The 27524-nt window shown below is 45.5% G+C and overlaps 1 long non-coding RNA gene across 1 annotated transcript in view; it reads right to left on the bottom strand.

Moving 5' to 3' along the window:
- Nucleotides 1–751: 751 nt before the first annotated feature.
- LOC138363848 (uncharacterized) overlaps nt 752–27524 on the bottom strand; it is a 102266-nt gene continuing 75493 nt past the window's right edge. The window contains exon 4 of the long non-coding RNA XR_011228161.1: nt 752–1771. This is a non-coding gene — a long non-coding RNA (uncharacterized lncRNA). The remainder of the gene's footprint in view (nt 1772–27524) is intronic.

The raw sequence follows: 27524 nt of genomic DNA, 5'->3' as shown, positions 1-27524 counted from the left end.
AACACTGATGACATTTTTCTTTTGAATAAATATTTGTACAGTTTTCTTGATTGTATAAACCTTTACAGCTATTTGATCCAAAAAGCAAGTATTATCTAATGAAATATTCTACATTTCATTAGTTAAGTCTTGTAGACAATTATTATTAGTATTTGTCTCCTTTATAAATTGTTGTGTTCTTTATAAATCTTAGTAATATATTTGATATATTTTAAATGCATGAGCTTTTATTTATTACTAAAGCAAATATTGTTAAGAGATGCCAAAAACACTTGGACTGTCGGATACATAAATAATTCAAGTAACTACATAGCAATCAGTATAGAGTAACCAGAATAGAGCACACAGGCTTATAGTGTTAACTCTGTTGTCAAAAGATGGCACTCAATATCAGATAAGCAATTGGAATAATCTAATTAACTTTTGTAGGAATATAAAGTAATTTAATTACTTGTCAAAGACACAAGAGAATGGAAAAAAGTTACAATATGTAAACCACTGGTATTATTCATAAATAGTAAGATAATATTGTACTTATTATATTATAAAATGTGCTAGACATAAAATATACTGTACAATATTTCCTGTGAATCAGCAAGTGTAAAAGCAAACATACAAATCTACGTCTCCACATGCATTCACCAGCAGGAAAGTTAGTGTCCGTGTATAACTTTGTAAACATTACAAACAAATCCTGTGGCAATTTTTTTTTTTAAGATTTAGCAAAATGTCTTTGCATAGAAAAACTAAATATATTATAAATTTATTTATAATTATACTGATTTATCATACTGTACATATAGCAACAGCAGAGAGGGATGGTTTATTATAAATACAGCCACAGTATTAAGATGTTTCACTACAGAACCTTATTACAAATATGACCACAGAATTTGGGATGTTTAATTATAAACATAACCACAGAACTGATGGATGTCTTATTATAAATATAACCACAGCACAAGAGTCAGGTACAGTGGACCCTCATGTGGTTTGTCATTTGCAAACATATATGTATGTGATTTTTACAAGAACTTACTGATCCAATGTACCATGCACATTGTTATTTTTAAATCCCCTATACATTAATGTAAATATGTAAATAAATAAATAAATTCTGAGCATTAAGAACACTGATATATTATCTTATTTGGAGAGCCTTTTGAGCTTAAGAGCAAATTACCTAAGAAAAAATTCATAATTACTATAGAGTATAAAGATTATTTATTTTAAATGCTTTCTCAACATTTACAATGGCTCACATAGGAGAAACAGTATGTAATGTTTTAAAACTTAAAATATATATTAAACTTTTTTATATTAGAACCTGATAATAAAAATAATTAATTTGAAAATCTTAAAATGTTTTCTTGCCAAACAATAGTATTAAAAACAATACTGTACCACATACACAATGAACTAATAAATACTGAGATTTTAAAATTAATGATACACCAAATTTAATTTAAATACACATTTCCTTTGTTACCATAGTGCATGAGATGTTAATAATGCATGACATATTGATAATACATGTAGTCATTCACATGAGTGTGCTGAAGACAGTCTTACCCATCTACATGTAGTATTTCTTACACCATAATGTGTTTCATAATACTGCTGACAACATGTATGCAGTATATCTGACACTGTGTGTGGATGCTGACACTGCAGGTATTATTCAATACCACTGGGTCCTGACACTGCAGGTATTATTCAATGCCACTGGTTTCTGGCACTGCAGGTATTATTCTTCTGGTGACCGTAGGAGCTGTGAAAGAAAGGATTGAGATTACCAAGTCGTTTTAAGTCAACAAATACCAAATACAGAATCTTTTAAAGCTAGTAAAGATTTCCCAAATAGGATTTTTTTTTAATAATTCCAATACTATAATGGTTCTTTCTCCAAATAAAACAAAGATATACAGTATAGGTAAAATATATCAGCCAGCAGACTTCAAACAGGTACAAATCCCTGCGCACAGGAATCTTAGCAGATACAGTATATGGAAAATGGCAAACATAATTCCAATCTACAAAAATGGTATCCAAAAAGACCCTCTAAATTATAAACCCATATCATTAACAAGTAAGGTAGTTAAAACATTAGAAAAAAATAGCTAACACCAAATGGGTTGATCCATTAACACAACAATGGGTAGAACACCTGGAGAATACAATAATGACATCATAATGGACAGACGGTATGGTTTTCGAACAGGAAGATCCTGTGTAACAAATCTACTTAGTTTTTATGAATCACAGAGATTCTACAGGAAAGAGATGGTTGGCCAACTGTCTATCTGGACCTAAAAGACCAGCATTGATGTAATGAAATGCCATCTTCTGGGTGAGACTAGAGGCTCCCTGGAGCTATCCGGGCTGATATGAGTGAATTAGACCGTGGCATCAGCCAAGTGAATGGAGTTCTTAGGCCTAACAGGGACCACAAACCAGAGCCTAGGCCCCCCTCAGAGAGGCACGAGGAGCAATGGCCTATAGAAAGCCTTGTGAGGTTGGAAGCATTCTATGTCTGCCATCGACCAAGACAGGCACCAAAGAAAGGTAGGTACCCCAAAGCAAACCCTATCTGATTAAAAAAAACAGCGTTGAATGTAATGAAACGCCATTTTCTGGGTGAGTCCCGGAGGCTCCCCGGAGCTATCCATGGCTGATATGGATACCCTAACTATTCTGCATCAGTCGATGTGGGTGGCGTTCTAGGCCTACCGGGGACCATGAGCCAGAACCTGGCCCCCCTCAGAGGCATGGGGAGCAATGGCCCATAGAATTGCACATGTGATTTGGAGCATTCTACATCTGCCATCGACCGGGACAGGCACCCAGAAAGGTAAGCGCCACAAAACAAACCCTTATTCTGGTTAACAACAAAAATCGACAAACGAGTGGACAGAACTCCCCCAGAAAAAATAAACTAACAAGCATGACGTCACACGAGCCTCGCCGCCGCATGTCTGCGCAACTCCCCCCTCCCGGGAGGGGGAAGGGGGAGCCCCAGACCCCCCGCGCCGGTGATCCCTGCCCCAGTTCTGAGGCTGGATATCAAAACCGCGAAAAAAACGCCGACCGAAGGGCAGGAGGGTGCCGGGAAGCCTCTGGGACTCGCCCAGAAAATGGTGTTTCATTACATTCAACGCTGGTTTTCTGGGGGGCGCTTCTATGGCTCCCCGGAGCTTATTCACCAAAGACTACCTAAGAAAACAAGGGGACATACCCGGGAGGCGGTCGGTGAACCACACCTCAACACGAAGTTGAGACAACCCAAGGACCCCTCCGGAAAGCAGCAGGCACATCATTCGCCAGAAAAACGGAGAACAGCTGCAGACGAAGAGAGCCGGTCGGCCGAGCGGACAGCACGCAGGACTTGTGATCCTGTGGTCCTGGGTTCGATCCCAGGCGCCGGCGAGAAACAATGGGCAGAGTTTCTTTCACCCTATGCCCCTGTTACCTAGCAGTAAAATAGGTACCTGGGTGTTAGTCAGCTGTCACGGGCTGCTTCCTGGGGGTGGAGGCCTGGTCGAGGACCGGGCCGCAGGGACACTAAAAAGCCCCGAAATCATCTCAAGATAACCTCAAGAAGATAACCTATGACCACGACCACAGGAGCCAAAAACCACTGCGCCTGAGAAGAGCATGAAGCTCTGCCACACGACCCCCAGAGGCCAATGCCAACATAAAAAGAGAGCCGAGGCAAAACAAACCTGAACCGAAGGAGCCACAACAACCAAGGAGAAGAAAAACAGGAGAGCACCCGGTCCAAAGACCAGAATGGTACAGGCAGTGCATGAGCAGGCCGGAGGTGAAACAATGCATGAGACAGCCTGCGAAACGGCACAGAAGGAACATCGATACCGAAAGCTAGCAGCAGAAACCAAGGTGCCAGACCCAGGAACGGTCCCAAGTGCCTCTACATCCTCCGCAAGCCAATCCTATGACAGCCCCAGGAGGGAAAAGAAAATGCAGGACCAAAACCAAAATGCCACAAGCATGCAAGTCCACCGCCACAAGTGCAGCCGACAGGGAAGGAACCCGCATAAGGAGCCGCCCCGCACCAACATCCCGCAGAAGGGCAGGAGTGAAAAGACTCATTAAGAGGAGCAAAATCGCCCCCAGGAAAACAAGTAGCGCCGAGACAGCGCTAAGAGAAGAGATATGAACAAAAGAACAAGGCCAAACACCCAGAAACTGCCTGGAATAGAACCCACAAGCCCTAGAAAAGACCGGAGGGAAGCTCAACCGAATGACGACAAACGTACCAGAAAACAGGAAGGAGCAAAACCGTCCCGAACCTTCGAGAACAAAAAGAAGCACACACAAAGGACGAAGGCACAAAAAACCCATCACACCCGAGACCAAAAGTCATGCAGAAACCCCAAGAAGAGGGGGACATGACAGAAGAAGGCCCGTCCCGGAAAAAAGGGGCGAAGACCGTAGAAAAGCACCCACCGACAGGACGGAAGAAATGGGCACAATGGACAAGGAAACCGAGCCCAGGGAGGGGCCGACGCCCACAAAGCACGTGCGGAAAGGGGGGAACAGAAAAACCCCACACCACAAAACTGCAAGCCCCGCCCAGAGGGGTAGAAATACCCCGGCGGGGACCAACGGGGCCTGAGGCCCCTCACGTTAGCCCCGCCCCCCCCCCCAGCCCCAGGAACCCACCCTGCAGGCCCTGGGGCCGAGCTGTCCCCCCTAAGCCCCAGCGTCAAGAAAAACCCCGGGGCAGCCGTGAAAAACACTAAGGAAGGAAGCCCACTAGGCTCTGGAACTTGAACCAAAATCGGAGGATAGGAGAGGGGCGAGACAAAGACCCCAAGCTCATCCCCAGCCAGCTCAACGAGGCGAGGACAACGAGGACAGGACAGAGAATCCAAGGAACATGGAAAAACCAGGCCCGGCACAGCAAGACCGGCAAGGAAGGAGGGCCCCAGAAGGAGCACGGAAGGGCCGAACAAAATGCCACAACCAACCCCGACACGCAGCTGCAGTACCAAAACCGCAGCAGAACGTCACCACACTCCCCGAGGAAGCGACAGAGAAGATAAAGATAAATCGGAACATGAGTGGCACACAAGGGGACACAGGCGGAAACCGAGCACCCAACTGAGCCACAGGGACGGTAGAAGAAACGTGTGCAGTGGAACAGGCAATCGAAGGAACACATTAGGCAGCCCAACTAGGGCTGTCCCCATACACAGCCCCAAGAGCAGAAATGAGAGCGCCCATGAAGCACAGAATCCGCTCGACAGGCGAACGACAGGGGAGAGGCGGAACCAAAGAGCCAGAACCCAATCCTGCAAGCACAAGGAGGCGAGCACAAAACACCCTCCACACAGGAAAACGTACCACCGAACAGGCACCCCCACTGTTGCACCATGGAACAAGGTGGAGGCGGGGCCCCGAACTCCAGCAATGTTAGACAAGCATAGGAGAGGGGCAGGAGCCGTCTCAGAAGGGCCAAGAGGCCACCCGCAGACACCCGTGAACCGAGGAAGGAATCAGGTGGAGAGAACAAGAGCTGCCCTGTATGGGCTAATAGCCCTGCAGTAGGCACCTCGGGTGGTACGGTCCACGTTCTCAAGTATGTATGTACACTCATTCCTACTTCCAAAAACAAAAACAGCGCCAGGACGAAGGAGACGCCATACTGCACCAACCCACCTGCAGAACATAGGCTCTGAAGGGCCATGATGCAAGCCTATGAGTCCGTAGCCGCCGGAGGCGGCCAGGGCGCCCATGCTGGAGAGGAGGAGGGGAGCAGCGAAGGAGGCTCCCCACCCTAGAATGCAGGGAAAAAACCTTGTGACTTCCCCACAGCGGCACTCCAGAACACCCCCAAAGCAACGGGGCACGGATTGGATTAAGAAAAGAGCGAGAGGCGAAGCCCCCTGAGAGAAATGGATGCAGAACAACACGTGTGCACACCGCCTGGAGCCAAAACAAACTCCCACGGCGCATGCGCAGGACGCGAAAGAAAAGTAGCCCAACAAGGCGAGAAGTAGCCCAATCGGCGACAAGCAGCCCAACCGGCGGCAAGGAGCCCAAACCGGCGGCAAGGAGCCCAAACCGGCGGCAAGGAGCCCAAACCGGCGGCAAGGAGCCCAAACCGGCGGCAAGGAGCCCAAACCGGCGGCAAGGAGCCCAAACCGGCGGCAAGGAGCCCAAACCGGCGACAAGGAGCCCAAACCGCTACAAGAAGCCCAAACCGCTACAAGGAGCCCAAACCGGCGACAAGGAGCCCAAACCGGCGACAAGGAGCCCAAACCGCTACAAGGAGCCCAAACCGCTACAAGGAGCCCAAACTGCTACAAAGGAGCACAAACCGCTACAAAGGAGCGCAAACAACTACAAGGAGCCCAAACCGCTACAAGGAGCCCAAACCGCTACAAGGAGCCCAAACTGCTACAAAGGAGCGCAAACCACTACAAAGGAGCGCAAACCGCTACAAAGGAGCCCAAACAGCTACAAGGAGCCCAAACAGCTACAAGGAGCCCAAACAGCTACAAGGAGCCCAAACAGCTACAAGGAACCCAAACAGCTACAAGGAACCCAAACAGCTACAAGGAACCAGTATGGAGGCAAATTCCGAGACACACAGGAGGTAAGCCGCAAAGGCCAACCGCACCACAGGCGAAGAGATGCGGGTAGCCGAAAACCTCCGGAAGACGGAACCGAAAAACCACAGAGACACAGAACCGACCCGGGGAGGAGCAGAACCCAAGCCCAAATCGTACGCAGAAGGGGGAAAGAAAACCCCACTCCTCGCAACAGTAAGCCCTGCTCAGGACGGAAATCCAGGCGGGGCGCAATGGAGCCCAAGGCCCCCCCCCCCTCCCCAACCCCAGGAGCCTCTACAACAGGCCCCAGGGCCGAGTCGCCCTCCAAAGCCCCGGCCCCACAAGAAAAAGCCGGGGCAGCCGAGAGAGCTGGAAGAGAAGGGGCCCACTGGTCAGACCCCGGAGCATCGGCCGGAGGAACAGACTCAAATGCCTCTGCAGCTACCCCGGACGGGGCAACCCCTGAAACTGCCCAAGTCTCAGAACCTCTAACCCCGCCCCGACCCCGAAGCCTGCAGATGCGTAGGGGCCGGAAGCAGGAGGGAGAAAAACAAGGAGGAGTGGAAGGAACCAAGGCCGAAGCGACCAAAACCCCCAAGTCTGGGTCCCTACACAAAGCGGGGCAGCATCGGGGCATCCAGGGAAGCAACAAACCCGAGCGCGTTGCAACAACCTACCTTGCAACGCGCGAGCTGCCTGCAGCCACGGGAATTCATCAGCAGACTGGGTGAATGGAGTCACGAACAAGCAACAAAGCTCGCAGGACTCATGGTCGAATGTGTCACCGACCCAACAGGCAGCATGACGGAGGCAAAAAACAAGGAGTCACCCTAAGACAAAGGGACAGAGCAACCCTCAACTCGCACAAAGCGAGAGGGGACGCAAGGGTCTCCACTATCGGACCCGAGAGCCCCCCGGGGGGGAGGGGGGGGGTTCCCAGGGCTCCTAGACTGGGTCTGCTAAGGGTTATCCAAGGCAGGGCACTGCCAACTGGCGCCCCAAACTACCAAGCAAACTGCTAAAGCTGAACCCACGGGACGTGTCCACCCGTGAGGGCGAAGCAGGGGGGTGCCACCACACAAACAAACCTAACATAAAGTGGGGGGGGGGAACACAAGGCAGACCCCCCTACCAGGCAAAAACAAATATAAAAGAAAAACCACACAAGTGGACAACGTACCCGGAGGGAACAGAGCCGGCCGCTGTCATAGGTGAAAACTAGCTACGCAGTACCCTGCGCCCCACCAGCGCTATAACTACCATGTACCCCAAGGTAAACAAGGGAGGAAAACCCCCAAACACTCGGGGCGGCTAAACGCCAAGCAGCAAAAAGCCAACAGAGGTAGACCCAAGGTGATTTGTGGAAGGCAACCCCAAGCCCCAAGGGTGGTACTTACAGGGCACTCAGGGAAGGTGACCTCAAGCACATGCAGGCCGAGTACCTGAGAATACTACTCCCAGCTCACACGACCACCGTAGGAGCAGCACTTCAAAGAAGTCACAGCACTGAGACAAGACCGAAGCTGGAGCCACACAACCGTACATTATTCCATCAGCCGAGGAATTGGGGCGGGGATCGCCGGCGCAGGGGTCTGGGGCTCCCCCTTCCCCCTCCCGGGGAGGGGGGAGTTGCGCAGACATGCGGCGCGGCTCGTGTGACGTCATGCTTGTTAGTTTGTTTTCCTGGGGGAGTTCTGTCCACTCGTTTGTCGATTTTTGCTGTTAACCAAAATAGGGGTTTGTTTTGTGGCGCTTACCTTTCTGGGTGCCTGTCCCGGTCGATGGCAGATACAGAATGCTCCAAATCACATGTGCAATTCTATGGGCCATTGCTCCCCATGCCTCTGAGGGGGGCCAGGTTCTGGCTCATGGTCCCCGGTAGGCCTAGAACGCCACCCACATCGACTGATGCAAAATAGTTAGAGTATCCATATCAGCCATGGATAGCTCCGGGGAGCCGTAGGGGCTCCCTCCAGAAATTGCTACTGAAAGCCAAACTGTTGAGAAGAACTCTCCAAGCTAAAAACGAACAAACGAGCATGATGTCACAACCATCTCCGTGCCACTGTCAGTGCAGCTCCCCACTTGTGCAGAAGGGGAAAGGGGGAGCTCCAGACCTCCCACACCGGCTATCACCCCCAAGTTCAGAGGCTGGATGTCAAAAACTGTGAAAAACCTCCGACCGGAGGAAGGGAGGGTTGCCGGGAAGACTCCGGGTCTAACCCAAAAAATGGTGGTTCATTACATTCAACGCTAGTTTTCTGGGGGAGCCCCTTTGGCTCCCTGGAGCTACTTAACCAAAGATAAAAACAAGAGGGACTTTCCCGGGAGGAGGTCGCCACTCGCTCCAGGGGCACCATCCAAGCGCCCGCTTCCAAGAGAAGCCGGACCTGGGACAAAGAAGTCATCCGAAAGCAGGAGCAATAGACCCAGAGGTTCAGATGGAACAAGTCCAGAATGTACCGCAAGTCCGCACAGTCTCGTTTCAGAACCGGAAACAGGCGGGAAACTGACCTGAGGGATGAGGACTTTTGTCCACACCCAAGCAAACCCACTCCAAGATGACCCAACAGAGAGAGAGAAAGCCTGCCCTGCCAGCTCCAAGCCCCCCGAAGAAGGAGGGGCCACCCAATGCCACTGCAAGCTGCATGAAGAGACCCGAAAAGCCGACAAATCGTGGGACCAGGCGTGAGCAAACTGCACGAACCTCTCCCCCCCCAATTGCCTCGTCAAAAGGATGACCAACGAAAGGGCCAAAGCCCCTTATGAAAAGCCGATAGATGAGCAGAGCAATTACCGCTCCAACCAGACGTCGTCGGCCCGGAAGGCTATTTTGACTCTGAAAATGGCACCACTGGCATACCACGACAAGAGGAACCTCGAGCCCTGGGGCATGACCCTTTTGGGAAGAAACCCCACGGGCCCCCCTAAGAACCAAAAAGTCCAACATGGGACGACAACTAGAAACCTCCGTTTGCAGAAACTGCACCACCGCATACTCTGCAAACAGAAAGGACAAAATGGGCATAGAAAACCTAAGAGCCAGAGCTCAAGCGGATTCTAAGGATTGAGCAAGCACCGCCTGATGGCACCCAAAACGAGAAGCAAAAAACAGAGACACTGCCTCCCTCAGGATCGGCACAAACAGCTTCAACAAGGCAGCCGATGCCCGCACCACTGCGACCAACGCACCAGAACTAGGAATCAGCAACCAACGCCTCCATGTCCTCCTTAAGCCAGTCCGAAGACAGCTTGAGAAGGGAAAAGAAACGCAAGACCGAAGCCTAATGGTCACGGATGAGTAAGTCCTCAGGAACCAGGGCAGCCGAAGGGAAGGGAACCTGCACGCGAAGCTACACAGGCCGACATCCCAAAGAAGGACAGGGATGAACAAACAAGCAGTGAAGCGTTCAATCTCGCCCCCCCCCCCCCCCGGGTAAATTTGAACAACTGTCAGGGCCTCTCGCCACTGAAGCATGTGGGACCGACAGAATGTATGCCATACCGCCATTGAAAATACAGGCTATTTTGCCAAAGAGGACGACTCAGGAACCTCGTAACGCACCCAGTAAGGAAAGGAAAAACCAATCACAAATGAGGCAGGATCCATTATCGAGGCACAATCCAGGTCGCGCAAGAGATGGCCTCGAGCCACAATGGCCTCCTGCACCTAATGGAGCACGATGCGGGAAGCCGAAAACCTCCAGAAGTGAGGGACAGAAGTACCAGAGGGATCCCGGGGAGGTGATGATGCTATATCAAATTCGTATAGGGAGGGAGGGGATAAGAAAACCCCACCCCCCTGCAACAACAAGCCTCGCTCATAGGGTACCAACACCCAAGCGGGGTCAAATGGAGCCCAAGCCCCCTAATTCAACCCCCTCCCTTGCCTCGGGAACCTCCACATTAGGACCCAGGGCCGAGTCGTCCTGCAAACTCTGTGCCTCAAGAGATAAGGCAGAGTCCACCGGAAAAGTTGGAACAGGGCCCATTGGTCACACCCAGAAGCACCGGCTGGAGAAAAAGGCTCGAATGCCTCCGTCATCACACCAGAAGGAGCATCCCCTGAAACTGCCCGAATCTCACCACCAACTAAACCCTGCCCTGACTCTGAAACCCTTAAACACTTCAAAACTGGGTGCAGAGGGTCGAAGAACAGCAGGGGAAGGACAAGGGAGGCATGGACGAAACAAAGTTGAGGCGATAACAACCCCAAGTTCGAATCCCTATATGCAAAACTGGGCAGGCTCGGGGCATCCGGGTTAGTAACCAACCCAGCGCACTGCAGCAACCTAAAACATGCAAGCAACGCCGAAGCTGCCTGCACCCGAGTATTAAGATCAGTGGATTGGATGAACTGGAGTACAAGCAAGGAACACCACTCGCAGGACTCCGGGTCAAAGGTTTCACGGACCCAACAGGCAGCATGAGGGAGGCACAAATTGGTGATTGTCATCCTGAGACAAGGGGACAGAGCAACCCTCAAACTCACACGAAGTGAGATGGGACCCAGAGGATGCATCCATCGGACCACAGAGCCCTAAAGGGGGTTTCCAGGGCCCTTACATGCTCTGCTAAGGGAAGCCCAGGCAAGATACTGATAACTGGCACCCCAAACTATCCAGCAAACTACTAACAGTTGAACCCTCGGGAGGTGTACACTCACAGGGACCTAGTAGGACCACCAATTTATATAGAAGGGGTACCAACACCAAGGGGCAGACCCCCACCAGGCAGGAAACAAAAATAAAAGAAAACCCCTGCATGAGGGACAACGACCCGGTGAAAACTAGCTGCACAGTACCTTGTGCCCCTACCAGTGACAAAACAAGTGGTGCAAGAAACACCCCAGCTGACACCAAGGCAATTAAGCAATTACCGAGAAGCAAAAGATTCTACAGAGGCAGACCCCAAGCGACTTGTGGAAGATAACCCCAAGCCACAAGGGCAATACCTACTGGGCACCTAGGGAAAGGAACCCTAGGCATATGCAGCCCCGAGTACTTGTGAAATTACTCCTGGTTCACACACCACCACAAGGCACAGCACTGGAAATGACTTGAGCTCGATCAGGGCATTAGTCAATGGAGTTCAGCCTACCGGGGACCATGAACTAGAACCTGGCCCCCTCAGAGAGGTACAGGGAGGAATGGCCCTGGAAAACACCCCATAGTTGGGGGTTTTCCTTATCTGCCATCCAATGGGGTTAGGCACCCAGAAAAGTAGGCATAACAAAACAGACCCCACATGGTAAGAAAACTGCAACCAAAAACCGGAGAGGCAAAACACCCAACCAGTCCCAAGTTAACAAGGGAAACAAGCAAACATCACACTTTGCCGTCGCACCACTCGTAAGCACAGCCATCCCCTCCCCGAGAGGGTGATGGGGGAGCCCCGGACCCCTTGTGCCGGCTACCTAGCAATCCAGTTCGGAAGCTAAGCATCCAAACAATGCGAAAAAAAACATCGGCAGGAGGGAGGGAGGGAGGGTGACTGGGAGCCTCCAGGGATCACTGAGAACTTTTCGACCTCCAAAAGCACTGCGCCCGAATATTGACCCAAGAAATGGCAAACACGGCAGCCAAAGCAGCAAACTTCCTAACGTCATGGGCGTGCGGACAGATAGCAGGCTGGCTAGACTTAACCACCATGCTGTACGGCCATAATAAAGGACAATTCTGTGGTGAGCCGAAAATAAATTCTGCGCAAAAAATTATTTTCTCTTCTTATATTGTTAAATTGTAGCCTCTGATCACGGCAAAATAAAATTAAATATTGTATGTGACATACTATAGCCATGATGGAGCTGAGAAGTTGAGCAAATTATGGGCGCTGAGCGATAAAGCTCTCAGGGTCACTAGCAGACGCCACCTCACTCCCTCTTTCACCAACACCTCAGTCGGCAACATTCCTTCTCCCAACATACTCCTTTTGCTGTTATTACACTATATATACACACACATCATATACAGTGTAAGAATCTACATTTGTTTTCAACATAGCGAACCACTAAGCTGGTATGCTGAGTCCAGACAACAACAGGTTGCCACGCAGAATCAGTAGACGACGCTACCTCCCTCCCTCCCTCACCAAGATTACTCCTCCCACCATACTGCGAACAAGGCTAATTATCACCACAATCCTGCTATTATCAGAATCCTGGTCACTAAATCCTGTAAATTAATCATATTCCACAAGTTTATTCTGTTAAGGAACATGAAAATTCATTTCAACATTCTAAGATGGACCAAACAATGGTAGGGTGCTGTGGCTACCTGCATCGAAAAAATATTTTTATAAATTCCATTTTTTAACCGAAACGGATGTTATGTATATGTCTGTGTAGGGAATTTTTACTGCGATCACTGTCATACAAATTATAAAATGTTTCAACAAGTATAAACATGACAAACATCAAACGAACGAAAACAATGCGTTCGTTTCTGCCGCGAACGCATACTGAGCAACGTGGTTCTATATTTGGCGCTTCTCTTACACATGCTTTGTACAAATGTTATACATTTCATCTTATAGAAAATTTTATTGCAAACACATTGGTATAAAAAAGAAATACGTACATAGAAAAGTAGGGTCAGGAAACGTATAAATGTATAAACTTTCCAAGCATGATTGTGTTTTCGCCAGTGCGCTTGCGGCTAACTACTCTCCACTTCACACACTCTTGCGGGTGGGCAATTACCTATATTAAACATTCATATGCATATGTCCGTGTAGAGAATTTTATTGCGATTCCAATGATACCAAAATTAGCGATGTAGGACAACTGTAGGCTTCGCAACCATTAGGAGAGTGGAAACATTTTGTTGCTGTTTGGCGCTCTCGGCGAGTGATCTGCATACAGTAGTTTTTTATTTGGTGTTGATACTCCTTAAGCTTGGGCGGCATTTTATAGGCATGCTCTTATAGACAATTTCATTGCGAACACAGTGATACCAAATTTAAATACATGCGCCTTCAATTATTGTCAGGACAGTCAAAAGAGTGTACACTTTTTCGGTCTTACCGCGTAGGCGCGCGAAGTGCTGAAAGCATCTGGGGTATTGATTTTTTTTGAGCGCCGAGAGCGCGAAAGTGTTAAGTGGGGTTATGCAGGGATGTTCAGAGAACAGTTTTAAGATAAAGTGACTAAGAAAATATATTTAACAGAAATGTAAGTTTGATATGAAAAGCTGAACTAGTTACATTTGAGTGTGTTATTTAATGCTTGTAGATGTATTAGAGAACAACATTGATGAATGAAGGTGACTGAGAATAACTTTTGATGACTCTGAGAATGACTTTTGAGGACATGAGTAGTATTTAGAGGTCTTTAAGATTAACTTTTGTTGGCGCTGAGAATAACTTTTGATGAACGAAGGCGAGTTAAATAATAACTTTGATGAACAAAGATGTCTTAGAAAACAACTTTGATGAACGAAGGTGACTTAGAGATTACCTTTGATGACTATGAGAATAACCTTGATGGCTCTGAGATTAACTTTGATGACTGAGAATAACTTTTGATTTCTCTGAGAATAATTTTTGAGGACGAGAGTTGTATTTTGACATCTTTGAGTGTGTCTTATGAGTGTGTCCTTGATTGTGTGATTGATGTGTTTGAGTGTCATTGGTGCCTTTGAGTGCATTATTAATGTCTTTTGATGTATCAAAGAGTAACTTTGGTGTCCCAAAGAGTGTCTTTGATGTCTCGAAGAGTGTCCTTGACTATTTTTTCTTACTTAATGACACAAAACTTTAGTTAAGAACAGTGTTGAAAGATTCCCTTTAACTATTTTTATACTCTAAGAAGTATACTGGACGACTATTGTCACTAATGCAATGGATGTGGACGCTTGTGGGCCTGCTATCGAAACTGACGAAGAGGCCACAGACTTTGATGCGACAGCCCATATTGAAACCTTCCGGTTATCTTGAGGTTATCTTGAGATGATTTCGGGGCTTTTTTTTTTTTTAGTGTCCCCGCGGCCCGGTCTTCTACCAGGCCTCCACCCCCAGGAAGCAGCCCGTGACAGTTGACTAACACCCAGGTACCTATTTTACTGCTAGGTAACAGGGGCATAGGGTGAAAGAAACTCTGCCCATTGTTTCTTGCCGGCGCCTGGGATCGAACCCAGGACCACAGGATCACAAGTCCAGCGTGCTGTCCGCTCGGCCGACCGGCTCGGCTCCGACCTTGATGAACACATCTACGCCAATGTCTTGAGTCGATGATATTTTGTGTAAGGTGTGCTTTAATATATTGAGTGTCATACTGCTGCCCTGCAGACATATGGTAATGTACGGTATTTGTCTCGTATCTATGAGAAGGTGCCCTATTTTCAGATACGCCATTTCGCATGTCCTTCAACCGATTATTTCCTAAGATGACAAAAAGGCAGAGACTTATTTATGTAAATAAAACTTGTACAAATGTTGAGTTATTTTTTCTTTTTTATATCCATAAATTGGTATAAATAAGCTCGTATTTTCTTGAACAGTATTTTTTTTGTGGGGGGGGGGGAACACATACTGAAAGCAACCCGTTCTCGCAAATTCGTAAAGTCAATATTGACTTATTAACTACGTGCATAGGTGATATACTAAACATAATAGATACCCTTAAAAAGATTCATAGAAAACACCGACCTTACCTAACCTTGTTAGTATCTTAAGATAAGCATCTTATTGCTTCGTAATTACAATTATTACTTAACCTATACCTATTATAGGTTAGGTAATAATTGTAATTACGAAGCAATAAGATGCTTATCTTAAGATACTAACAAGGTTAGGTAAGGTCAGTGTTTTCTATGAATCTTTTTAAGGGTATCTATTATGTTAAGTATGTCACCTATGCACATATTTAATAAGTCAATATTGACTTATTAAATTTGCGAGAACGGGTTGACTGAAAGAGGTCATAATGCTCATAAGAACATAACATTCTTCCCACAGTCACTGGCGACTTGCCGGCTGGATTGATTGCAATTGTTTAGTTACTGCCCAAAATAGTTGGTTTTTTGGGTGGGGGGGGGGGACACTGCCTCATTTAGTGAAATTTGCTATGTCTAATAGCTTGGACGTTGGGAACTGAACAAGAGGTCTGCATGAAGGTTGCTCAACATCCCGCGCGAATATGGACATAAATAGAATCTCTCTCTTTCTCTTTCTGAGGTAAAGAAACTTTTGAGAACTAGTACTCAAAGGTCAAAAAGAATAAAATCTTTATAATTAGAGGAGCAACTAAGATACTGCATTATTCAGAGAAATTTGCTATGTCCAATAGCTCGGACGTGGGGAACTGAACGAGGGCCTGCATGAAGGTTGCTCAACATCCCATCTGAATGAGGAAACATGTGGGAGAAAGGTGAGACAGCTTTTCTCTCTTTGTGATGAAAAAAAAACTTTAACAATTGGTGCTCTAAGTATTGAAAATCTTAATAACTTCATAGCAATTGAAAGTCTTATAAAATAATATATATTTAGAAGTAAATCCATGTCTATGTTAATATATATTAATTAAAAAGTTAGTTGTAATTTCATTGCCAAAGCCATCCAAACCTGGCTCATTAAAATAATTTTTTTTATGAAATTTCCTAAATATTTATGCAATATTTATTATGAAACTATCATAATACATAAAGGCACTTCATTTTCATACAAATTATTTATCAAGTAAGAACATAAGAACATAAGAACAAAAGCAACTGCAGAAGGCCTATTGGCCCATACGAGGCAGCTCCTATCTATAACCACCCAATCCCTCTCATATACATGTCCAACCCATGCCCGAAACAATCGAGGGACCCCACCTCCACCACGTTACACGGCAATTGGCTCCACAAATCAACAACCCCGCTACCGAACCAGTATCCACCCAAGTCTTTCTTAAATCTAAATTTATCCAATTTATACCCATTGTTTCGTGTTCTGTTTTGTGTTGATACTTTTAATATCCTATTAATATCCCCTTTTTTGTGTCCATTAAATTAATCCAGTTGTAAACCTCTATCATGTCACCCCTAACTCTTCGCCTTTCCAGTGAATGCAATTTAAGCTTTGTTAATCATAAGAACATAAGAACAAAGGTAACTGCAGAAGGCCTATTGGCCCATACGAGGCAGCTCCTATCTATAACCCCCCAATCCCACTCATATACTTGTCCAACCCGCGCTTGAAACAATCGAGGGACCCCACATCCACCACGTTACACAGCAATTGGTCCCACAAATCAACAACCCTATTACTGATCCAGTATTTACCCAAGTCTTTCCTAAATATAAACTTATCCAATTTATACCCATTGTTTCGTGTTCTGTCTTGTTTTGATATTTTTAATACCCTATTTATATCCCCCCCCCCTGTTATGTCCATTCATCCACTTGTAAACCTCTATCATGTCACCCCTAACTCTTCGCCTTTCCAGTGAATGCAACTTAAGCTTTGTTAATCTTTCTTTATATGAAAGATTTCTAATTTGGGGAATTAACTTAGTCATCCTACGTTGGACACGTTCAAGTGAATTTATATCCATTCTATAATATGGCGACCAAAACTGAATTGCATAATCTAAATGGGGCCTAACCAGAGCAAGATATAGCTTAAGAACCACACCAGCTGTCTTGTTACTAACGCTTCGATTAATAAATCCCAGTGTCCTATTCGCCTTATTACGAACATTCATGTATTGATCCTTTTGTTTTAAATTCTTACTAATCATAACTCCCAGATCCCTTTCGCAATCCGACTTCGCAATCTCAACACCATCTAGCTCGTATCTTGTAACTCTATCATCATTACCTAGCCTCAGAACTTTACATTTATCAGCATTAAACTGCATTTGCCAATCCTTTGACCATTTCAAAACCCTATCTAGATCAACTTGAAGTGATAGCGAGTCCTCCTCCAAATTAATTTCCCTACCGATTTTCGTATCATCGGCAAATTTGCAAAAGTTGCTACTCAAACCTGAATCTAAATCATTTATATATATTTTAAACAACAGAGGTCCCAGGACAGAGCCCTGAGGTACTCCACTAACAACATTATCCCACTCTGACTTAACCCCATTTATACTCTGTTTCCTTTGGAATAGCCATGCTCTAATCCAACTTAATATAGCACCCCCAATACCATGAGCTTCGATTTTTTTAATTAGTCTTTCATGTGGCACTGTATCAAAAGCTTTGCTAAAGTCAAGGTACACAACATCACAATCCTTACCACTATCAACTGCCTCAACTATGCTGGAATAAAAAGTTAGCAAATTTGTTAAACATGAACGGCCATTTGTAAAACCATATTGTGACTCATTTATTAATTTATGTTTTTCAAGATGGAGACGAATAGTATTTGCAATTATTGTTTCAAGTAACTTTCCCACAATAGACGTTAGGCTAATTGGCCGATAGTTTGACGCAAGTGATCTATCTCCTTTCTTAAAAATTGGTACCACATTAGCTACCTTCCATGACTGGCACTCTGCCTGACTCTATTGATTTATTAAATATGGTAGACAGTGGCTCGGAAAGCTCCTCTTTGCATTCTTTAAGCACCCTGGCAAACACTTCATCCGGCCCTGGGGATTTGTTTGGTTTTAGTTTTTCTAATTGTTTAACCCTTAAAGTGCGCATCACTTCATATGAAGTGTAAATCGTTTTACCAGTCAACTGCGCTTCACTTCATATGAAGTGTATGGGTACCACGCACGATTTGAATGGCCCGCGGTGTAGCTGGGGGTCCCATACGCTGCCCAGGGGCTCTAGTAAACAGCGGCCATTTTGAAAAAAAATCCCGCTCACGATCCGAAGGCATGGGAGGCCTCAGTTTAGCGAGAGTCACCATGGCGAGCGCACGGTCAAACGCCTCACGGGCACGCACCACTCAGTCCCTCACCCCAGAGCAAATAGCCCACGAATTATTCTCTGAAGGTGAAGAAAGTGTGTTTGACGATTCAGACAACGATGAGGATTATACACAGTTGTCGGGTGATAGTAGCAGCAGCAGTGAAAGTGAGAATGACCGCCATGCCATGGCGAGGCCTATACGCTCATCGATGCCTCCTCGCCCAGTTTCTACCCCAATTCTACCACGACCTCACAGTTCCTGTGGATATTTTCTGTTTGAGGGTGACGAGTCAGAGGGAGGTGACTCCTTTTCTGGGTTTAGTGACTCAGATCAAAGTTTTATTGAGCCTGTTGCTGGTACCAGTGGTGTAACTGGGCGAGAAATTGTCGCGTCAGCAGCATCTTGCCCAGCCAAGCGCCACCGCATGGCACCACATGAGGGACCAAGACCCTCGTGTTCACGTGCATCCACCTCACGTGCACCCACCTCACGTGCACGTAGCCGCCGTGCTTCTCGCAGACGGTATTCAGCTCCTGGTCGCCGGTATGCATCGCTTCCTCGCCGTCCTTCCTCTGCATCTCGCAGGACGCCTGGTATACTTGAGTGGAGTGATGTTGATGATTTTATTCCTAATATTCCTCACTTTGATGATAAAGATGTAGGGATTACAAACCTTTTCCCTAATCAAGGTGAGGACATGGCTGAGATGGAATATTTTACAGCATTCTATGATGAACCACTCATGGAATACATTGTACACCAAACGAACCTGCATGCTGCTTACCTGATTGAGAGGGAAATCACAGAATTTTCACGACTGCAGCGTTGGAAAAATACCACAGTGACGGAAATGTATGTGTTTTTGGCACTCTGTTTGTTGATGAAGCACTGTCACAAACATGCAATAAATGACTATTGGAGCAAGGACAAGACAATACCAACACCTTTATTCGGGAAATATATGTCACGAGACAGGTTTCAGATACTCCTCAGGTGTCTACATTTTGGAAGTGTTCAGGACCGAACACCTGATGATAGACTGTGGCGAGTGAGGCACTACATAAACGATGTTATTGGAAAATTCAGAGATTTTTACGTACCAGCACAGAAGCTGGTGGTTGATGAATCTCTCATACTTTTCAAGGGACGTGTTCCATTCAAACAGTACATTCCCTCAAAACGAAACCGATTTGGCCTGAAATTTTTTGTTCTTTGTGATTGTGAGACAGGATACGTGTTACACATGATTCTGTACTCGGCTAGTGATGTAGACATTCCCGGTAACGACGAACATGGATTCTCGGGGAGTGTAGTGAAGACCATCATGGCTCCGTGGATGAACAAGGGACACATTTTATACACAGATAATTACTATACAAGTCCCTTGCTAGCTCGGTTCTTGCTAGAAAATAGAACCGGATTGGTTGGTACAGTAAAGCCACAACGAAGGGAAATGCCTGTGTTTGACAACGACATTGCAGTTGGTGAGTGTCAGAGAAGGAAAAGTGATAACATTCTGTCAGTTCGGTGGAAAGACAAAAGAGAGGTGAACTTGTTGACAACAATTCATGATGGAACAATGGTGAACAGTGGGAAAGTGAGCCATAAAACAAATGCACCACTATATAAGCCAGACTGTGTTTTAGACTATAATATCAACATGCGGTTGATTGATAAATCAGACATGATGATTGGCACTGCAGAGTGTGTGCGGAAGACATGTAGGTGGACGAAAAAAGTGTTCTTCCATCTTGTGGACATGAGCATGCTGAACTGTTTCAACATGTACCTTGTGAGAACTGGACGTAAGCCCACTTTCCGTGACTTTGTATTTGATGCTGCAATACAGTTATTAGGAAAGTTTGCAAATGATGTCCCAGGTATTCAGCGGCCCATCATAAACCCACTGTTGCAGCATGCTGGTACTCCACGCCTCGCTCACACTGAAGGCTTCCTAGCACACAAACTTAAGTATTTGCCCCCTGGTGTGAAGCGTGCAATAGCCCAACGTGATTGCTTGGTGTGTAAAACAACGACACGTAGAGACAAGAAACGGAAGCTTGTGCAAACATGGTGTGAAATGTGTGGTATCCCATTATGTGCTGTCGACTGCTTCAATGACTACCACAGTCTAGAAATCTTCTAAGTGTGCTTCAAAGTGTGTATAGCGTGTGCGAGTGTGTAAATATGTAAACATATAAGCAGATAGCGTGTGCGTGTGTGTAAATATATACAAATATAAGCAGAACATACAATATAATAGACTGTAATAACATATTATATTGCCGTAATTGAAAACATTTGTGTGCGCCTGTGTATACTCAAATATGCAACAATTATTGATACAAAATATGTTCAAACAGTATTTGAAACACAATTAGTGAAAAAAATTAGATAAAATGCGCTTAGACATTGTAAATAAATAACGCGAAAATATATTTGTGGCAACTCTGGCTGTTTGAGGACCGCGCGCAACACCTCCCGGGCGTGTACTGCATGAGCGAACATGCAGATTGTGACGTCATCACAGAGCTTCTCGGCTCTATTGCAACAAAAGTAAGTACAATAGAATTTTTTTTTTATTTTTCCCGTGATCAGTGAACAGAACTTAACAGATTAGCAAAAAAAAAAAAAAATTTTTTTTTTTTTCAAAATGACATGCGCCTGTGCGGATGGCAGGATATTAGACCCCGAGCATGTTAAGGGTTAATTACATCCTCCCTGGTAACTACTAAATTAGTCAACCTGTTCTCATCCCCACCCACATAGACTTCTTCGGCTGAAGGCATATTGTTAAGTTCTTTAGTAAATACAGATATAAAATATTTGTCAAAAATACTACTCATCTCCTTGTCATTATCCGTTATTTGACCTGTCTCAGATTTTAATGGACCTATCCTTTCCCTAGTCTTAGTTCGATATAACTGAAAAAAACCTTTAGGATTTGACTTTGCTTGCTCTGCTATGCGAACTTCAAAGTTTCTTTTTGCTTTCCTAATCTCTTTTTTAACATTTCTAACCAGTTGTATGAATTCCTGTTCTAAACTGACTTCCCCATTTTTAATCCTTTTGTACCAAGCTCTCTTTTACCTATAAGGTTCTTTAACCCCCTAACTGCGTTGCCTCCAAATGTGACACCCCCGCAGTGCGCAGGAAATAAATTCTCTGGAAAAAATTCTTTTTTCTTTTTAAAGTGTCAAAAACCCTTCCCTGAGTATGGGTATGTAAAAAAAAAATTCAAAATTGTACTTACTTTGGCTGCTATGGGGTCCGAAAGTTGGGGCGTGACGTCATCATTCCCCGTGCGCCCGTGGCGTAAGCTCTCGGAGGCGGTGGGGCGCTCGAGTTGCCGCGAATATATTTTCTTTCATTTATTGCGCACATTTCCAAATACATTTACATTGTTTTTATGTACCAATCCAATGTATAATGAACACGTACACTATAATATCGCAGTACAACATCCGTACTGTCCGTAGACACTGTGTTACGTGCATCGCAAACAAGTTCACTTATCCTGCACAATTTCCAATGTATCATGCCAAATAAATTTATATTTACACTTTATATACACACTGTACAGTATCACACACTATATACACACACCATAAACACACTCAGTACTCCGCGAGTGTGTGATATGCTGCGAAACAGCCAACGGGGCAGAGTGGCACCTTGCACTCCACGCACCAGGTGCTGATACATCTTCGTTTCTGTTCTCTGCGGGTAGTGTTCCTGCATACTATACACGCACGTTTACCCTTCTCCCGTGATGCTGTGCCTGGCATATACTCGAGCATATGTACTCCGAAGTTCTCATTACCCCTCAATCTGTCTGGAGCTGCATGTGGCATTGTTGCTTGCACTCCGTGCGGTACAACAGAACCCTCCTTGCCATACTTTACTAGCAGCTGTGACACAACACCAGCACTGAATGTACATATAGACGGTCTCCTGCCAGATTTTACAAAGTACTGTCTCCAGTCGATCATCTGGACTATATGGGAAGGACCCCCAGCCGGATTATCACATTTTTCGGATAATGGTACTTTTTCACCTACGAGTCCAAAAGTGACCATTTCCAACTATTTTTATACTACAAACAACATAATTTGAATTGCCTTGCCACATACAATTATTAAATATTCAACTAGAAACCTCAACTTACCTTGTTGGTGTTCGTCTTCTTGATTGATGCCACACATCTTGAAGTTAAAAATTCTTAACAATTTACGTAACCTATACTAACACAACACTAAAATTAACACTTAAAATTACTGTACTAAGCTAAGTTAGTTTTGACTGCCAGCTGCTGAAGCCTCACTGGTTGAGGGCATTTGGGTTGCCTGTGAGGCCTCACTTGTTGAAGGTGCTTGCTTGCACCTCACTTGTTGAAGCGCTTGCATGCCCTCACTTGTTGAAGCGCTTGGCTTGCCTGTGACGCCTCACTTGTTAAAGGCGCTTGCTTGCGCCTCACTTGTTGAAAGCGCTTGGCTTGCCTGTGGCGCCTCACTTGTTGAAAGCGCTTGGCTTGCCTATAATGCCTCACTTGTTGAAGGCGCTTGGCTGCCTGTGACGCCTCACTGTTTGAACAACACGTAACTTGTCTTTAATTGCTAGGACAATCTTCTTCCTCTTAACACTTCCAGAACGATTGATGCTGCTACCAGACATATTCTTGGCCAAAAATGTTCAAAATTACTATGAAAATTAAGAAAGTTATTTAAAAAAATATTTCACTAATGGCGCAACACTGTGAGGCCGCACTGGTTGAGGCGTATAACTGTGACTTGTCTTTAATTGTTAGGACAACTTTCTTCCTCTTAACACCTCCAGAACGATTGATGCTGCTACCAGACATAGTCTTGGCCAAAAATGTTCAGTTACTATGAAAATAAAAAAGTTATTTAAAAAAATATTTCACTAATGGCGCAGCACTCTGTATAACACGAGGGACGGACGCACATGGGTTGACCAGTGTTGGACAGGTCCACTTGGGGCAGCCATAACGCATTATGTAGGCCGCCAGGAGGAAAAAAATTCACAATATTTTTTAAGGAAACTTCAGCCTGTGCACAATGCTTTTAGGAAACTTATTTATTTGTTATTACATAATTACTAGTAGTTATTTTATTTGTTTTTGGCTATGATTAATTGTTCTAAAATTAATGGTAATTCCTGTACCCAGGTAGTCCCTCCTGACGCACCCCTCCCACCCTCCCAACACCACCCACCCACCCCACCCCCACCTACACCATGCGCCTCGAGTCTCGGGCAGACGGGATTAATACCGTATGGCCTGCCTCATGTTTTCATATACGGACAAAGGCACGATTATCTGGGGGACTGACCGGATAGTGTAATTTCTGCAGAAAACCTGCTTTAATCCGGTCCCTGTGGCTATTTTGGCCGGATATTGTGATAACTTTATCCGTTCACGATTTTGGCCGTATAAGGGCGTTTTTCGGATGTTCGAATCCCGGATAATTGAGGGGTTACAGTACATATTGAAGCAGTTGAGCACTGCAACATCCATGAGGTGGAAGAAGAACTTTTTAGTCCACTTCACAGACTTGCGCACGCACTCCACTCCACCAAGCATCATGTCACACTTATCGACGAGGCGCATGTTCACGTTATAGTCTATGACACAGTCTGGCTTATACACGGTGTTGCGTGTCTGAAAGTGGACTTTCCCACTGTCCAACATGGCACCGGTGTGAATCGTAGTCAGCATATTCACCTCGCGTCTGTCCTTCCACCGCACTGACAGCGTATTGTCACACTTGCGCAGCTGGCACTCACCCACGGCTATAGCTATACCGAACACTGGCATTTCCTTCCTGTGGCTCTTCACAGTGCCACATACGCCGGTGTTGTGGGCAAGGAGGTATCTGGTCAATAAGGGGCTGGTGTAATAGTTGTCGGTGTACAGTACATGCCCCTTGTTCAGCAACGGTTCCATCAGGGTTTTTACAACACTGCCAGAGAACCCGTGTTCATCTTGAGCCGGTATGTCGACGTCTGTACCAGAATATAATATGTCCAAGACAATACCAGTCTCACAGTCGCATAGCACAAAAAACTTCAGTCAAAATCGGTGCCGCTTTGATGGAATGTACTGCTTGAATGCCAGTCGCCCCTTGAACAGTACAAGCGACTCGTCAATAACCACATTCTGTCCTGGTACAAAATAATCCCTGAACTTCCCTCTCATGTCACTGAACATCTTCCGTACTTTCCACAGTCTGTCGTGTCTGTCCTCATTTGCATTATTCTCGAAATGCAGGCACCTGAGAATCAAGAGAAACCTATCACGCGACATGTACCGGTTGAACACAGGCGATGGAACAAGGCTGTCTTTGCTCCAATAATCCTGGATGACAGCTTTCTCAGAGTGCTTCATCATCATACAGAGTGCCAGAAACACGTACATTTCGTCGATTGTCGTGTCCTTCCATCGTGTGAGCCGTGAGGCAGGTAAAATGCCTTCGTCTATGAGGCTGTGAGCGAACCTGTTTGTCTCAGTCACAAGATGCGTCATGAATACATTGTCAAAATATGCCTGAAAATATTACATGTCTGCCATATCATCACCAGTATATGGGAATAATGGTGTAACACCAAAATCGCTATCATCAAATGTTGGTATTTGAGGGACAAATGTGGTGCAATCCTCCCACACAAGTACACCAGAGGGTTTGGTGTTGGCGCCAACACCACCACGAGCACCAAAACTACGGCTACGTCGTCTGCTGCTTCTGCTGGAGCTGCGTGAGGGTATGCTAGGCGCCGAGGCAGATTTACGTACTGTAGACCTACCACGAATAAATGATGTTGAGGGGCCACTGTCGTTGTCCACATGCTGTGAGGCACGCTGCTGCCTGCCGCGGCGTGTTGCTGAGGTAGCAAAACCCCGCCTGGTAACACCACCACTGCTCGTACTCGGGTCGTCCACACTACTCGTATCGGAGTCAATGTCACTGAAGCCCGAGAAAGATTCGTCACATGTACTATCACTGAATAAACTACTAGCGTCTGGGGACATACATGATGGTGGTGATGATAACGGTGTTGACCCAGGGCGGCGAGGCAAGCCGGGCGAGGCACGAGTACCCCACACACTCGCCACATCTTCCAATTCTGTCTCTTCCTCACTCGTATCAGATCTCCGAGTTAGGTCTTTATCTGGATCATAGTCCAGGTCATCATCCAGAGCACCGTCATCATACAAAATATCGCGTATTTCCTCCTCAGAGAGTCGTTTTCCATGACCGCAGGTCACCGTGGAGCGGGAGCTCGTAGAGGATGCGTCAGACATGGTTGCTGCCATGAAACTGAGGCTCCCCACGGCCGCAGGGCATGCTGGGATTTTTTTTTTAAGATGCCAGACGATCACTGGGGCCCCCACCCACCTATACCATATCCGCGTCACCGCGCGCTAGTTTTGAATGGAACGTGAAAAATCAAAATACCTGGAGGCGCGTTGCGCAAACCAGATGTGAGCCTGCAGGCGAGTTGCACAGTTTAAGGGTTAAATTATTTGTTATCCACTTTGGGTCATTAGTATTCGATCTATTCAATTTGTATGGTATACTACGTTCCTGTGCTTTGTTTAGAATATTCTTAAATAAGTTATATATTAAATCCACATCGAAATCCCCTTTTACGTCACTTATCGCTGGGTTCATGTCTTGCTCCAAGACCGGCCCACACCCCATACCCAAGACTTTCCAATCTATTTTACCCAAAAAATTTCTTAGGCTATTAAAATCAGCTTTTCGAAAATCTGGCACTTTAGCAGAATTTTCTCCTACAGGTCTATTCCATTCTATGCTAAATCTGATTACTTTGTGATCACTGTTCCCTAGCTCACTCCCTATTTCGATGTCATTAATTTGTGTTTCCCTGTTAGTTAGCACTAAATCTAAAATATTATTTTCCCGCGTTGGTTCCTTAATGTGTTGCGTAAGAAAGCAATCGTCAATTAATTTTAGAAAATCTTCTGCTTCACTATTCCCTGTTTTGTTCACCCAGTTTATTCCACTAAAATTAAAGTCATCCATGACATAAATACTGTTAGGTCTAGATGCTCTAGATATTTCATCCCATAGATGCTTTGCTTCCATTCTGTCTAAATTTGGTGGCCTATATATAACTCCTATTATAATATTATTTGCTTTTTCGTTTAATTCTATCCAAATAGTTTCTGTGTGTGGCTCAGTTTTGATTCCCTCTCTGAGACTACATTTCAAATTGTCCCTAACATATATGGCTACTCCCCCTCCTTGTCTAATATATCTATCTGTGTGAAATAGTTTAAATCCATTTATTTGATATTCAGCTAATAGTTCTCTATTTTCTACATTCATCCACGTTTCGGTAAGTGCAATAATATCTATTTTTTTCTGTGCAGACAAGAGCATTTAATTCGTTAATTTTATTTCTTAGACTTCTACTGTTAGTGTAATATACCCTAAGTGAATTGTTATTATGAGGCCCTTTTCTTTCCCTGATCATTTTGCCAATTCTTTTCTCCCACGAACACATACTTTTATTACCTCCTTCCTCCAAATCAATTCCCATACCACTATCTACTAACAGTTTAAACCCAAACAAACACCTCTAACCACTGGTTCCAACGAGTTCGCAACAGCAACAACCCCAGCACTCGATAGATGCCCCCCATCACGAGCATACATTTCATTTCTTCCATAGAAGTGTTCCCAGTTGTCTATGAAAGATATTGCATTTGATTTGCAATATCTTTCCAGCCGGCAATTGACACAAAATGCCCTCGACATCCATTCATTTCCCACTACCTTTCTTGGAAGAATGCCACATATGATCGGGATTCCTCCCTTGCTCCTAATTCAATGGCTGTCCTGAATCTCTGTATTAGTTCCTCACTCCTAACTCGGAATATTATTATATATCCCAAGTTAGGAGATAAATATAATGCCATTGCGAAACTCTTTCTATCTGATAAATACAGTTTTGCGAAAAAAAAATGTCAACTTATGTATGTGTAAATGGGGATGTGGGGTCCTTCTGGAAGACTGTGGGATTTGTTTGGGGGCAGGGATGCGAGAGGCGAGT

This window comes from Procambarus clarkii, chromosome 12, assembly GCF_040958095.1.
Source record: "Procambarus clarkii isolate CNS0578487 chromosome 12, FALCON_Pclarkii_2.0, whole genome shotgun sequence".
NCBI lineage: Eukaryota > Metazoa > Arthropoda > Malacostraca > Decapoda > Cambaridae > Procambarus > Procambarus clarkii.
The sequence above is the reverse complement of the archived record's forward strand: the minus strand, read 5'-3'. Positions and strand labels throughout refer to the sequence as shown.